The 16158-nt window shown below is 42.6% G+C and overlaps 1 protein-coding gene across 2 annotated transcripts in view; it reads right to left on the bottom strand.

The window, feature by feature from the left end:
- The window catches only part of NFYC (nuclear transcription factor Y subunit gamma), a 94031-nt gene extending 78275 nt beyond the window's left edge, over positions 1-15756 (bottom strand). The window contains exon 1 of one of the 2 annotated variants that reach the window (XM_043994732.1): positions 15580-15756. The gene's annotated coding sequence lies outside the window, so the exon portion shown is untranslated. The remainder of the gene's footprint in view (positions 1-15579) is intronic. The other variant, XM_043994730.1, reaches the window with a different exon arrangement.
- Positions 15757-16158: the final 402 nt, after the last annotated feature.

Genomic DNA, 16158 nt, shown 5'->3' with positions numbered 1-16158 from the left:
TTAAAAAAAAAACTTTCAAAAAACCAAATTCACCCTATAGAGAAGATCCAAGAAAAAGTACTCTAGACTCTGAAGGTAGTTCCAGAAGTGGGGAAAGTATCCCGTGTCTGAAGGCAGTTTCTCAAGTGGAGATACTCCCAAACTTTTCTGTGCCGTGGCAGCATGGTTGAAGTTGTATTGAGAAAAAAAGCGGGGGGGGGGGGGGGGGGGGGCGCTTTGACACTTAGGAGCTATAACTATGGGGCAGTTGATTTACTTCTTTGAACCTCAGTTTCCTCATCTGTAAAATGGACATCATAATACTTGAACTACCTGCCTCACAGGGAAAACGCTTTGAAAACCTTAAGAGTACCATACAAATGTAAGCTACTATTGCTGTTATTAATAAATATAAAGCCTCCCAAAGTGACTACTTTGAAAGTGATATTAATTTGCACAGATAACCTATGTTTTCAAAATAAAGTCAATCACACTGTTCCAAAGTGAGAGCTGGTTTGACAAGGGGCACAGTACTGTCCAAGTATTATGAGTAGCCACTTTTATACAGTACTCATACCTGTGAGGTGAGTGGGAATGTTACTGTCATTTTCCCCATTTTACAGATGAGAATGAAGAGGCTCACACAAAGTCAGACATCTAGCAAGGGTCAAGAGCTAAGAATTGGGGTTTTCTGAGGCAAAAAAAAAATCCAAGGCTTCTATTCTTCCTGGTACTAGACAAAAAGCAGCTCTAAGAGAGGCTTTAAGGATGGGAGAAGGGGGTGAAGGGATGTTCATTTGTGAGCCAATAAGAAAACCCAAATAAAGACAATGTACGTGTCCAACCTGGCAGTCTCTCAATACCACAGGAGTGGTTTCCTATGCAGAATCTTGCTTTCATTTTATTTATCATTTATTTTCATTTATCAAGCATCTAACTGTACAATCCTCTGTGCCAGGTGCTGGAAGGGCTACAAAACGCAATCAGACATGACCTCTGCCTTCAACGAGTGAAGGAAGAGGCCTTCAGAGCAAACTGTCTGGTAGGGAGAGGCAAAGCAAATATCTATTACATAGATATCCATGTTTATCTAGATAGATAGACAGACGACAGATAGACAGACATCTACAAATAAGAATATGATTGATGTATAATAGAATTTTAAGTCCTATAATTTAGTACCAATGAGACAAATCAGTTCAAATCCAAGGTCTTTATTTGTTTGAAAAGGAACATGTTCCCTGACCTTTGGCTACAGGCTAAAACAACAATTAGCTATATAAAAAGTTTTAAAATCCAAATAGCCAACTCTAGTATGAAGAGATCTACGACAGTGTCTTATTTCCTTTTTGAAATGGCTATGCAATGTGGGGGGGAGTGGGGGGTGAAGCAAAGGACACAGGGGATGGCATACTGATTGAGTCCTGGGCAAAGATACAATCACCTCATTTTACAAAGATCATTGGAAAAAACTGGCAGCTGAAGAAGGCAAGGATACCAGTAATTAAAAGAACTTTCAGGAACTATCAACCTAGAATGGCGCTAGACCAACAACAATGTAAAATATCCCACATCCCAGAATCATTTCCTATGAGTCATCTTGTCCCTTGTCACTACTTTTGAGCAGGGCTAAAGATGACTATTTATATCCCATATTCATGAATATGTGGTCAAGAATAGAACAATTCTTTAATCTCATTTATAAGGAAACAGTATGAGATTTAAATAAGTAGCACTCGTTTAAGTTCAAGGGAAAAAGGGTTGCGAGTGGAAAAAGTTTAAGAAGTCCTACTCTAAACCATACCACTTATATATAATGTCAGTCAAGTAAAGAAGCATGGATACATAGACTCCACTGCCTAAAAGAAATCAAGCCTCTGTTAAATAAATCTGTCCAAAGACATGAACTTTATTAAAAGCTCAAAAACACAGCCCATACACCTAGGCCAACCAAAGACAGGACCAGCACAGATGTGAGTAAGTATGAGAACTGGGTAAATTTTTAAAGCTGGGGAAAATGCTGACAGAGGGAGGGATTTCTACCCAAAAAGTCCAGGACTTGATTTCTTTTGAGCTGACACACTTACTTCCAGACCAAGGAATAAAACAACATAGATTGCATTTTTTAGGCACAGCACAAAAACAACTTATGCTTTCCTTGGGCTTGAAGAGTCACACTTTTCTTAGGAAAATGTTATTGAAGGTTTACTTTTCTTCTCATCTAAACCATCTTTGGATCTGAATTCAGAGGACCTGGGCTTCAATTTCTTGTCTGTAAAATAAGGAAGTCAGACAAGATGATTCTAAGGTCCCTTGCAGTTTTAAATTCATCACCTACTGATCAGAACAGAGTATGTAAGAAGAACACACAGAGGCAGTCAGAAAACTATCTTTCTTCAACATAAAGAAGGGGGTTCTAGAGCAATGGTTCTCAATTTTTTTGGTCTCAGGCCTCCTTTGCATTTTTAAAAACAGTTGAGGATCCCAAAGAGCTGTTAACGTGAGTTATGTGTATTGATATTTACTATATTAGAAATTTTAAATGATAAAAAATTTACTATTAATTCATTTAAAAAGAATAAACATATCACCTATTAATATAAAACATCTTTATGAAAATAACTATTTTTCCAAAACAAATAGAAAAGTGGCACTGTTTTACATATTTTTGCAAGTCTCCTTTAATGCCTAGTTTTAGGAAGACAACTGGATTCTCTTATCTGCTTCTACATTCAATCTGTTACTATATATTGATTTGGTTGAAGTATATGGAGAAAATCTGGCCTCACACAGACATATGCTTGGAAAAGGGAGGAGTAATTTAATAGGCAAGTAACATCTTAGCATTATGAAAATACTTTTGACCTCAAGGACATCCTGAAAAGGTCTTGAGGACATCCCTGGGGGTCTGCAGATTACACTTTGAGAACTGTTGGTCTAGAGTATACAACACACCATTAATGCTATGCCAGCCTCCCCCCCCATATTCAGAGGTTATTTCCTCCATCATTATAATGAAATCTTCTCATATGACAGATTACATAGGAAAACTAAACAATTACGAAAGATTCTGTGTCAAGGTGATCTTGAATTGGCTGTCAAAATAGATCAGACCAAGGCTGAGACTCTATCCTTCACCACCTTACCCAACATTTCTATTTCTCTCCTGGATACACTCAGGGATGGTGTTGGGCAGGTGTTCCATGTCAATGTAGAAAAACAGTGAAAGAACCTTGTAGCCTCCCTTGTCGCATGAAAAACTATATAAACAAAGTGAAAAAGAAATATTTCTGGCTATCAAGTAACTCAAAACCAGTTTGCTTTTATCACAAGTAACAGGAGTGAGCCTGAGGATGGAATGAACTTCAGAGAGGTCATAACTGATCTGAGACTCTTATCTGCTGTTCTTCCCCTACGGAGACAGTCAAAGCTCAGCAAGCAGCTTGAAGTCTAGCCTTTTAAATCAGTTACTTCTTGTTGCTGTCCTACAATAATCCTTGGTTTCACTTTTATTGGGTAATGGCAAGGAAATGTGACAATGGATCATAGGACTTCAAACATAGTGAGGCTTAACTGACCCACGTCTGATGAATGGAATAATAATCCTAACTATGTATCTCTTAGGCTGTATCCTTGCCAGCAGCAGGTAGTTTAAGTAATGATCACCCTCATTTTACAGAGGAGGAAACCAAGGTTTAGGGTGAAGAAGTGATTTGGGCAAGGTCACAGAGCCATTACAAGCTATAATCAGGAGATGAACCTTGGTCTGGCTACATCTTTGCAGATTTCGTGTTTCCTGCTTCCAAGCCCCAAAGTAAATTCCCAGTGCATATGTTTTGACCCCATTTCTCTGTAAAATAGGGAAGGACAGCTAGGTAACACAGTGGATGAGTACTGGCCCTGGAGTCAGGAACTCATCTTCTCAAGTTCAAATCTGGTCTAAAAAAAAAAACAAACCACTAGCTGTGCAATCACTTCACCCTGTTTGCCTCAGTTTCCTCATCCCTCAAATGAGATGGAGAAGATATGGCAGGGGCAGCAGCTAGGTGGCACAGTGGATAGAGCACCGGCCCTGGACTCAGGAGTACCTGAGTTCAAATCTGGCCTCAGACACTTAACACTTACTAGCTGTGTGACCCTGGGCAAGTCACTTAACCCCAATTGCCTCACTAAAAAAAAAAGAAATGGCAGACCACTCCAGTATCTTTACCAAGAAAACCCCAAATGGGGTCACAGGGAGTCAGACGCCAATGAAAGTGACTGAATAACAAAAACAGGGACAATGGAAACTGTACCTCTCTTTGGTTTACATCAGGAATTCCTAACCTTTTTTCTGTCATGGACTCCTTTAGCAAAGCCTTCTGGTAAAGCCTATAAAGAACCCTTCTACAAGTAATATTTTCAAATGTAAAATATATAGAATTTCAAAGGACTTTAAATAGTTATCAAAATATTTTTAAAATAAGTTTTAAGAACTCCTGATCTACATAAGTGGATGTGGTATGTGGAGAACCATTCGGGGATCATTTAGGTAAACCTGGCCCCTGAGTCTAGGGCTGGGATGACAGACCAAACAGAATTATGATGTCCAACATTACATGCTAAATACATTCAGAGAGACAAAAATTTCAATGTGAGGTAGTAAAGGGAATTACCAAGAGTTAGGATCATGTAAATAAAACGCTTATGAACACAACTATGAATAATATTTGTTATTTTCTCGTGTTGTTCATAGGAGTTCTCATCTACTTGAAAAACATGAAGTGGGAAGTTCAAAGATAGGTTTCAATATACATACAACGACACTGTTCCCGCCCACCCCCCATAAAAAATAAGCTCCTCAAAGTGGCCCAGAATTGCTTCACTGCCATCCTGGTATCACCATTGTGCTTGCCTGGGAACTTAGCACACTGATAGAGAAGCAGTTCATCCTTTTCTCCAAGAAGGAGGAATTATCTTGCCCTCAGAATGACATCTCTTTAATTTTTAAAAAATCTGTATGTATTTAAAGATCATTTCAGTTATGACTTCCATTTCTGCTTTATCATTTACAAATCACCCTCTACACAACAGCCCTACAAAGTTAGACAAGCAGGGGAAGCTAGGTGGTGCAGTGGAGATAGAGCACCAGCCTTGGAGTCAGGAGGACCTGAGTTCAAATCAGACCTCAGACACTTGACATATACTAGCTATGTGACCTTGGGCAAGTCATTTAACCCCAATTGCCTCACCAAACAAAAACAAAACAAAACAAAAAATTAGACAAGCATGTATTATTCCCATTTCACAAAGAAAAAATGAAGTAGGTCTTCTGACTTCTACTATAAAAAAGGGAATTCAATTCAACTCAGCAGCTACTTATCAAGCATCTATTTGGAGCACAGCCCAGATAACTTGTGAGCTAATGGAGAATGAAGAATCTAAGACCCAGTGCTTACCCTCATAACGTTCTGACTGCAGACTACAAAGTGGGAGAAATTCACGGTGATGTCTTTGAGAGCTCCCTTTGACTTCTCATCATCCCTTCCCAGACCTGTCCAGTCTATCCTGGCAGTTCTGCTCGTGTTCATCCTTCCTCTGTCTCCATAGCCCCCAGGTCTCAGCCTAGGTCCTTACACTGTTTCCTACCCAGACCACTAGAACCACCTCTCCATCCCCAGGCTCTCCTAATGGGCTGCTCTTTTTTCAAAATGTTTACCCTGTCAACTCCCTGTTCAAAGACAAATCCTCAGACTATAAATTTTAGCCCAACACTCCAAACTTCCTATCTCAGTTGTCATTTCCAAAGCTATCCAACATATGTACGCACTGTCCCTGCCAACAGACACCAACACTCAAACTCTCTTCTGTTCACTTATGGTGTAGTAGAAAGGGCACTGGAAAAGAAACAGAAGATCTGCATTCAAGGCCAATCTCTACCCTTGCCTAACCAATAAGCATGCAACCCTGTGACCTGCAGGAGTAACCAAAGATGAGTAGCCTGTACTTGCCTTCCTGGCTGCCTTCTTATTGCTGTCTTTCTCTTTTCTGAGTGCAGTCCAGAATCTAGAAAGTTTTTGAGAACAAATGCTCCCATTCCTTTAGGATCACCCCCTTAGGGAAGCCCGAGGCCCAAAGCTTCCAAGGAATGAAAAATCCTTGAGCTCCAAGAGTCAGAAATTGGCCTTCTAGCTAGTTTATTAATCAGTGCCAGGGAAGGGAAAAAAAAATCCCTAAAAACCAGAGGATCACCCTACAATTGAAGAGTCAAATGCCACTGTTGTACTCTAGCAACACCGGGCTGAGGTGAAGGAGCACCTGTTCTTTCTTTGAGTCTTACTAACTCAAAAGGTCTCTGCCATTAACATTTCCTTACTATTTTCCATACTCAAAGAATACAACTTGATTGCTGGGGATTGGGCCTATGGTCCTAATGCTGCCTGACTCCCTCTCCCATCTTTTTTTTTTTTTTACGGAACCCACCTCCAAAAGTCTTCCTAGATTAACTCTGCTCTATACTGATCACTGCTTTCACCCATTTCTCTTTTTTCCCTCTTTTTTTTTTTGTAGGGCAATGAGGGTTGTGACTTGCCCAGGGTCACACAGCTAGTGTGTCAAGTGTCTGAGACCATATTTGAACTCAGGTTCTCCTGAATCCAGGGCCAGTGCTTTATCCACTGCACCACCTAGCTGTCCCCACTTTCATCCATTTCAAATGACTTTGCATTCCCCTACAAGTGGACAAGAGGTATTTCCCAGTAAAATGTAAATTCTTTAAGTGCAAAGACCATTTCTTCTTTTCTTCCCCTCTAGCAGACCACCTCATACAGAGCAAGTACTTAATGTTGAACCGAATGAATAACTTCTTCACTTTAAAATGTCTTAGCTTTCTCAGGAGCAGCTCATATTTGAATGATTGATCACACACTTGAAGGCAACTATTCTTAAGCCTTAAGAGCTTAACCTGCACTAAGACTTTGGGGATACCCTGTGTTTGTCTCGTCTCCCACATTTCTTGTTCAGTCCACTGTGCTTTAGGATTTTACTAAGCATTTTTCCCCACAACAACTCTGTAAGATAGTTCAAGTACTGTCACGCCCAATTTATTAAATCAAGAGAGAGACTGATAGTGGGCACTGAATGATTCAGACCAGCCCCAGGTCTCTTCCATCTACTTCACCTACTGGTTGGTATTCTGCCGTGTCCTATTCAGAGAAAGCATGGGTGGAATGTTGGCTTCATGAATAAATACTATCAAAAGTGCTGCCTCTGGCCTCAAACAGTTACCACTTAAGAAATGTTTGTTGGACTGAATTCAATATTAGCTTAAAAGCAAACCCAACCTGGTCATGACAATGAAGAAGCTAGTTATTCTTTAACTTGTCAAAAGTGCCCTTGGGAGGGCCTCAAGCCAATCACTTCAGCCTTTCTAGCAACATGACACCAGTAAGACTGAACAAGGTTGGTGCTAACTCTGCAAGTCAGTCATGTTAAGAACAGTGGCTGAGGCTCTCAAGTGACGGGCAGTTTACCATGTACTTGACATTCATTATCTTATTAGATCCTCAGAACAATCCTGTGAAGGTAGGACAGCTCAAGGAGTATTACTCCTGACAGCTGAGAAAATGAGGATTAAAAAGGATAACTAACTTACTTACCCCATACCCAGATTTTCTAAGTCTTTTCCCCCCACAAATCAGTAAAAATAATTTTCTGCATGCCATCCTCAAACTAATTCTTACATGATGTACATCACTTCAAAAGAGTTAGGCCTTCCTCAATGTAGGTGTTCCCTCACTGTCATGGTTCACCAAGCTCTTCAAAGACAGGATTCATAAACTGCTATAGCCAAAAAAACCCACAAACCCAACACCTGAAGGCCAATGTTCTGGTGCAAGCCTCTCAAAACTTAACTACGCTGATTTTCAGAAGAAACACACTTCCTCCAAGCTTACCCCTGAAATGTGGTTAAGACACGTCAAAGGCAACTCTGATGACCTAACCTTGGAGAAGCCAGTGTTACTTCTAGACCCTGGTGAGGCACTGGAGGACGTTCATGAAGACTGAATGCTCAAATTTATTTATTGTAAATATGATATGCTTATGTAACAGGGATTAAAAATTATATAAAACTACAAAGAAAAGGGGCAGCTAGGTGGCGCAGTGGACAGAGTTCAAATCTGACCTCAGACACTTGACACTTACTAGTTGTGTGACCCTGGGTAAGTCGCTTAACCCCAATTGCCTCACCCCCCCCCCAAAAAAAAAGAAAAAGAAAAAAGCACAGAAAGTAAAAAGATATTATCCTATCCCTGTAGATCAGAGCCCCCACCAATCTGCTTCCCATTAACAATCAGACAGTAACTTAATTAGCTTTTAGTCAAGACATTTACTGATACAGTAAGAACAGTTGTTACATAGCAAGAATGCTCAAGTTTAAATTGACTTTAATAATCTTCTAGTCCAACTCTCCTCACTCTAATACATGATTAGAAATTTAAGGCCTAGAGAAAGTTGTTAACTTGCCCAGTCACACAGTTGGTAAGAAACAGAGCTAGGACTCAAGATCAGCTCTTCTCACTCCAAGATTAGCACTGTTTCTGCTATCTAGATAAGGAAACTGAGACTCAGGGTAAATCACTCGACAAAGGTCACACAGACAAGTGGCAGAAATGGTGCCATTCCTGGCAAATCCAGGCTCCAAACCCAGCGCTCTTTCCATATACTACCTGTTTTAAACTTCCCCTGGACTTAACAGAATATGGAATTAGGACGGAAATCATAATATTTTTCACATTTAAAGACCACATTACTGATTTCATATAGAGAATGGCTAAGTTCAGTGTGCAAATTCTGCCATCTCGCCCATAGTGAACAAATGTTTCGGCTCCTCAGCTGCTATTTACAAAGCCTTCATTTTTCCTTTAGTCTTGCTGGACCTGGGACTTCCTTGCTTTCAGGAACTACTGATAAGGAAACTCTACAAATGAGGATGGTAACTGTTCTGCAATTCAAGAGTCTTATAAAATGAGCAGCCTTGAGCAGTGAAAGTAGCTTGCCCAGGATCACACTGTCAGTATGTGTTAAAGGTAGCACTTAAACCAAATTTTCTCTGCTCCAAGGCCAGGTTTCTAGCTTATAAAGCTAGTTATAAACTTCATCTTACACATGGATATAACATTACCATCTGAATCCTGCGAGAATAATCTGGCTATCATATCTTTTTTAGGACTGAGGTTTTCCCAATCCCATAAAAGACCTTCTAAGCCAACCAAAATGTGATGGTACATTTCCCATTCACTGCCAAATTTATCAAAAAAGTTGTCTAAGATACATCCACTTCATCATTTAACTGCTTGCTTCCACTCTACCCACAATTTTACAAAAACTATCTCAAAAATCCAACAACAGCTTTTTTCAATCCTCATCTTTTGTGATCCTGCTGCATCTTTAGACACTGATGACCACCAAGGCTTTTTCCTGACTTCAGAGTTATTAAATTCTCTAGCTACTTTTATGATGATTATCGTTTTATCTAGTCCATCTCTTCCTGACCCCTCAAATGGGATGTTCCCCAAGTTTTTCTTTGGTACTCTTCTCTGGTTTTTCTTCCTTAATTTTTCCTCCAATGCCTTGAAATGTTACTTCTTTTTTTATACTTTTTTTTTAGGTTATGCATGTACAACCATGTTAAACATATTTCCACATTAGTCATATTATGAAAAGAAAAATCAGAACAAACGGGAAAAACCACAAGAGACAAAGAAAAAAAAAGTGAAAATAGTATGCTTCAACCTTCATTCAGACTCCATAGTTCTTTCTCTGGATGTGGAAAGCATTTTCCATCATGAATCTTTTAGAATTCTCTCAGATCACTGTATTGCTGAGAAGAGCTAAGTCTGTCATAGTTGATCATCAATGTTCTTCTGGTTCTGCTCATCTCACTCAGCATCAGTCCATGTAAGTCTTTCCAGGTTTTTCTGAAATCCACCTCTTCATCATTTCTTACAACACAATAGTATTCCATTACATTAATATACCACACCTTGTTTGCCCATTCCTCACTTGATAGGCACCACCTCAATTTCTAATTCTTTGCCACAAAAAAACAGCTATAAATATTTTTGTACATGTGGGTCCTCTTCCCTTTTTTATGATCTCTTTGGGATACAGACCTACTAGCAGTATTGCTGGGTCAAAGGGTATGCACAGGGGGCAGCTGGGTGGCGCAGTGGGTGGAGCACCGGCCCTGAAGTACCTGAGTTCAAGTCCGGCCTCAGACACTTGACACTTACTGGCTGTGTGACCCTGGGCAGGTCACTTGGCCCCAATTGCCTCACTAAAAAAACAACCCCCCCCCCCAAAAAAACCAAAAGGTATGCACAGGTTTATAGCCCTTTGGGCATAGTTCCAAATTGCTCTCCAGAATGGTTGGATCATTATTAATTCTTTACAAATAATTACCAGATCTTTCTCTACTGCTGAATTCTCTTGTACTGCCTAGAGCAGGGCTACTTAAACTTTTTCCACTTGCAACCCCTTTTCACCTGAGAAATTTTTACATGACCCTAGGTATATAGGCATATAAAATAGCCATACATAACCTTTCATTGTTGCCAAATTTTTCACAAGCCCCACATTCAGTTACGAGATGCCATATGGGGTTGTGACACACAGTTTAAGGAGCTGGGACCCAGAAGATATGGTATAATAGAACAACTGAACTTGGGTGTCCAGAAAACCTGGATTCTAATGCTGCCTTAGATATTTACTAGCTGTGTGACCCTGGCTGACTTTTCTGAACCTAGCTTCCTGATCTTTAAGATGAGGGGGTTGGCCTTGGTGACCTCTGAGGTTCATTTCAGCTCTGATTCTATGATCTCCCACCTAGAACTCAAACACATACGTCCAGAACCAAGTTCATGATCTCTCTTCCTAAACCTGTCCCTCCTCCTGAATTCACTATTTCTATAAGTGGTGTCGCCACTGACCTCCAAGCTCCCCAAGGCTGAAACTCTGGTGCCATCTAACTTTTCCCAAACCCTAATGCACATTTTACACCTGTCTCCCGGTATTTATTTCTTACTTCTCCGTTAGAGATCCTCTTTATCATTCCCCTCTTGAATCAGTCACAACGGCAAGCACTTGTACAATAGGCCTTCTCTGTCCCTTCCAAATCCAGTCTTCTTTACTAACAGACTTAGTCAAGTCACTCCACTTAAACAGTCTTCAGTGATGGTTTTTTGGTTTGGTTTTGTTTTGGTTTTTTTGCGGGGGGGGGGGGGGCAGGGGAACAGACAGAGAAGGGAATTTAGACCTATCACTTCATTAGTGTAGGGAGCTTTCAGCATGGAAACTCCCTCCAACAAAGATCAATCTGGGATTCAGAATCTTAAGAAAATTGGAGTACTTGTCTAGGGACACACTGCCATCATCAGAGGTGATACTTGAACCCATTTCTTTCCAAATGCAAGGCCAGCCCTCTATCCACTTTGACACACTACCTTTGGTGAAAACAATAATAGGTAATATTTATATAGCACTTACTATGTGCCTGGCCCTGTGCTAATGATCTTCAAAACAATCCTGCCAGGCTTGTGCTATTGTCCTCATTTTACAGCTGAGGAAACTGAGGCAGAGATTAAGTAATTTGCCAAAGTCACACGGCATCTAGGGTCATATTTAAACTCGGGTCTCCCTGATTCTAAGCCCAGCAATCTATCCACTGCACCACCTAACTGCCTCAATCCAAATTTATATGGTGCTTGTGCAAGTACAGTGTACCCCCAAAAGTATCAGAGCAGTCTTAACCTTTGGACTCAGAAACAATTTGCCCAACTGTGCATACATACCTTTTGACCCAGCAATACCACTACAAGGTCTATATCCCAAAAAGATCATAAAAAAGGGAAGAGGACCCACATGTACAAAAATATTTATACCTGCTCTTTTTGTGGTGGCAAAGAATTGGAAATTGAAGAGATGCCTATCAATTGGGGAATGGCTAAACAAGTTGTGGTATATTAATGTAGTGGAATACTATTGTGCTGTTAAGAAATGAGCAGGCGGATTTCAGAAAACCCTGGAAAGACTTAAGTGGACTGATGCAAAGCAATGTGAGCAGGAGAACATTGTACACAGGGGATGATCAACTACGACACTTAGCTCTTCTCAGCAATACAATGATCTGAGAGAATTCTAAAAGATTCACTTTTGTTGTTGTTGGTTTTTTGTTTTTTCTTTCTTGTGGTTTTTCCCTTTTGTTCTGATTCTTCTCTCACAACAAGACTTATGTAGAAATAAGTTTAACATGATTATAATGTATAATCTATATCACATTGCTTGCTGGCTTCTGGAGAAGTGAGAGAAGGAGGAGGAATGGAAAAATTTGGAACTCAAAATCTTACAAAAATGAATGTTGGGGCAGCTAGGTGGCGCAGTGAATAGAGCACTGGCCCTGGATTCAGGAGGACCTGAATTCAAATCCAGCCTCAGACATTTGACACTTACTGGCTGTGTGACCCTGGGCAAGTCACTTAACCCCAATTGCCTCACCCCCCCCAAAAAAAATTTTTTTAAATGAATATTGAAAACTATCTCTTGGCGGGGGAGGGGAAGGCAAGGGGCAATAAGGGTTAAGTGACTTGCCCAGGTCACACAGCTAGCAAGTGTCAAGTGTCTGAAGCCGAATTTGTACTCAAGTCCTCCTGAATCCAGGGCCGGTGCTTTATCCACTGTGCCACCTAGCTGCCCCCTGAAAACTATCTTGATGTGTAAATTGAAAAAAAATTAAGCACTATTTTTTTTAAGTGTCATGAGCACAGGTTTTCTTCTCTAGAGCCAGTTGTTAAAGCATTTTCCAGCACATCTCTGAACACCGTATTTTCCCAATTTCCTGTCTTTGTTATTCTCTGTATCCAGGATATCCCCCCTTTTCTTATTAAATTCGTTCCCATTCTTTGGAACCCTAATCAAATGCCTCAGTTTCCCAACCCCATCCCCAACTTCACAGAACACTTCTGTGTGCACCTTTCTCAAATACTTATCAAATAAGATCTATCATGTACTTGTCTGCCTTTCACACATACCCTACCCCCCTTCAATAGGACTTCTTAAACTTTTTCCACTCAAAACCCCTTTTTGCCTGAGAAATTTATGTGACCTCAGGTATATGGGTATATAAAATAGGTATACATAACCTTTTACTGTTGCCAAATTTTTGAGACCCCCACATTCAACCCCATATGTGGTAGTGACCCACCGTTTAAGAAACTAGGCCCTAGGAAACTGTGAGCATGTATTTCTCTTCCTAAAAGCAGCAGAATATGTAATAAGCCCTTCATCAACACTTTCTGAATGTATAAATTCTAAGCATCTTCAACTCTAAATTGTATTCATATAGAATACTTAAACATGAATAAAAACCCTGTAGTAAGCCCATGTGCAAAACATGAAACACATGCAGATCTGTAAAATCTTACTGGAGCTCCAATTTCTATTCCCTCTTCCTCCCCAAACTCCAGATGCACTCATAGGCACTAACCCAAAGATGGAAACCTCATCTGAAAATGGTCTAAAGGCACAGGTGTTTACAACTATCTTATACTGCAGGTAAAAAGCACCACCCAGTAAATGTTGTCTCTATGGAAACTCCAGAGTTGGGTGCAAATGTGTTTTGACCTGCCCTGTGGCTTAGGATGAGTCCTCTGAAATCAACCTGAGCCAGTATGATTCAGTACAGTTGGAATGTGCCCCCCTGCTCCATGGTTTTTTAAAACTTTGGACTGGAAGAAGAGTAGAGTCATATTTCATTATGAAATATGAACCAGAAACTGTTGTCAAATCTTGTTATGTAAGGAAGAGAAGTTATGTGTTGGGTTATTTTTGTTGCTAAGGCTATATTTTAAAAAGAAGAAAAAACTCAAGACTGTCAAAAAGAAAAACAAAAGAGCCAGGTGCTGGGTTCTCTGCCCAGCTTGGTCTTTCAGTTATTTCAGGATAAAAGAAAGAGTAGGTCTGGCTTTCCAAGTTGTACCTTCCCCACAGTCCAGAAGTTGCTCAGGCATTCTTCCCACGGCAACTATACTCTCTATGCTGCACCCCAAAAATGAATTCTCTTGCTCTTTGGAAGTATATTCAGGACAAGTAAAACCTTCCTTAAGCCTATTAAGATTGGTAGACCTCCTTTTTCCTGTAAGATCCAGTATCACTCCCTGTTATGCACACCAGACCAAGAATCTCTGTATCACTGTCTTGAAAAACCAGACATCTCTCCTTTTCTTTTCCAAGACCTAGAAAGAAATGTACCCTAGCCCCAGTGCCCCTCCTCCTCTCCTATACCAAAGGGTTTGACGTCCCTCTTACCCATCTTCCCAACACATACTAAGCCCTACACTTATCACTCCCTCATAATGCCACTCACCCTGTATCATACCCTCAGATCTAGCAGCAGGGGGAGACAAGTGAGAGGAAGAGAATGGAATAAGCATTTACAGAGCTCTTACTATATGCCAGGAACTGTGCCAAGTGCTTTACATATAAGATCTCAACAACTTCGAGCAAGGTGGATATTATTATTATCTTCATTTTAAAGATAAGGAAACTGCAGGAAACATCGGCTATTAAGGGGTCCGAGGTCACACAAATAACTGAGGCAAAATCTGAACTCGGGTCTTCCTGACTCCAGAACTGTACCCCTATACCCAGGCATGTGCCAAGACAGGGCACTCCCCCAGCTTCCAAACCTGACACTTTTGTGTGTCCATCAAAAACCAAACAACGGCACTGAGCCCCAGGACACTGTATCCTGCTTGTAGTGTGATCTCTACCATAAACCGAGGCTTACCTTCCCCAAACCACACACACACACGCCCCTAAGCTTACCCCACAGCACCCCTCTTTCTGTGCTCCTTTCCCCACCCTGGGCCTGGCACTCTAACTATGGGTGTCTCTCCCCCTAGATCTTACCATCCCGTGTCCCCCGCCCCCATAGCACTAGCCTCCCTTTCCCGGCGCCCCCAGGGTTGACACCCCACATCCAACAAAGCTTCCAGACTCCCCATCTCTAGCCCCCCATCCCAGCCCGCTTCCCTCGCGCCTGCGCCGTAGGACCCCTCTCTTCGCTCTCAGTCAGCCCCAAGCCAAGAAAGGTGGAAGAGCCAACTCGAACCCCTAGTCTACAACACTTCCCCAAAGCCCCCTCCCCCTCCAGTCCGGAGCCGTCGCGACCAATAAGGCGCCAGGTCCGCGGCCTCCTCCCCGCCGACCAATCACGATCGAGGCCCCCCTTCCTCCCCCTCCGCCGCCGCCGCCGCCGCCGGCCCCTCCGCCAATGGGAGAGGGCCCGCGGGCCGGCGAAAGGCGCGCGGACACCGCGAGCGCAGGCGGCGGCGCCCCGCGAGGACACAACATGGCGGCGCGGCGCGGGGCAGCGGGACGGGGCCGGACCGAACCATCGCGTGCTACGGGGCAGGGAGGTGGGGGGAAGGGAGAAAACGGGACGGTCCGGAGCTGGGAGGCCAAGTACTGGAATCGCGGGAGCTCGCGGCGGGCCCCCCTCAGGCCAGTCCCTTTACCGCCTTCACACCCAGCCCGCCCACCGCCGCTCCCTTCTTTACTCACCCGCCGCGCCGCTGGCTGCTTTGATAGACGGTTCGGATTGCCGCCGTATCCCAGCGCCGTGGAGGAGTCCGGCTCGGGGCTGAGGGGGAGGGGCGTGTGAGTGACGGAGAACGGAGAGAGCGCGGAGCGGGGGCACAAACAAGATGGCGGCCGCGCCGTTCGCACCGTCTCCCCCCCCTTGGCCCCCCCCAACTTTCCCCCTTTCCCCCCTCCTCCCCCCGCCTTTGGCGCCTTGCTTGCTGGCGGGGTGTAGTGCGCAGAAGCGGGCAGTCGCAAATCTCGCGAGATGCGGGAGAAGCGCGGAAGTCTGGGCCCTCGGGCGGGGCGGGACATAGTTTTGTGGCTCCGCCCCTTTCTGGGGAAGTCAGGGGGCGGGGCCTGCCGAACCGTGCTCTGCTTTTTCCTGGTTTCCCTACCGGCTTCAGAGTTTGTAGAGCCTTTCTACACACCTTTTATCGAGGAGATTAAGGTCCAGACTGGAAACGACCTGCTTAGAAATCATAAACCATTGGAACTCAAAGGGCTTGAGGTCATCTGAGGAAATGCCCTATCCACAGTTTTCCTATAATCAAACCATTA

This window comes from Dromiciops gliroides, chromosome 3 (assembly GCF_019393635.1).
Source record: "Dromiciops gliroides isolate mDroGli1 chromosome 3, mDroGli1.pri, whole genome shotgun sequence".
Lineage (NCBI taxonomy): Eukaryota > Metazoa > Chordata > Mammalia > Microbiotheria > Microbiotheriidae > Dromiciops > Dromiciops gliroides.
This window is presented reverse-complemented; position numbering and strand designations above follow the sequence as displayed.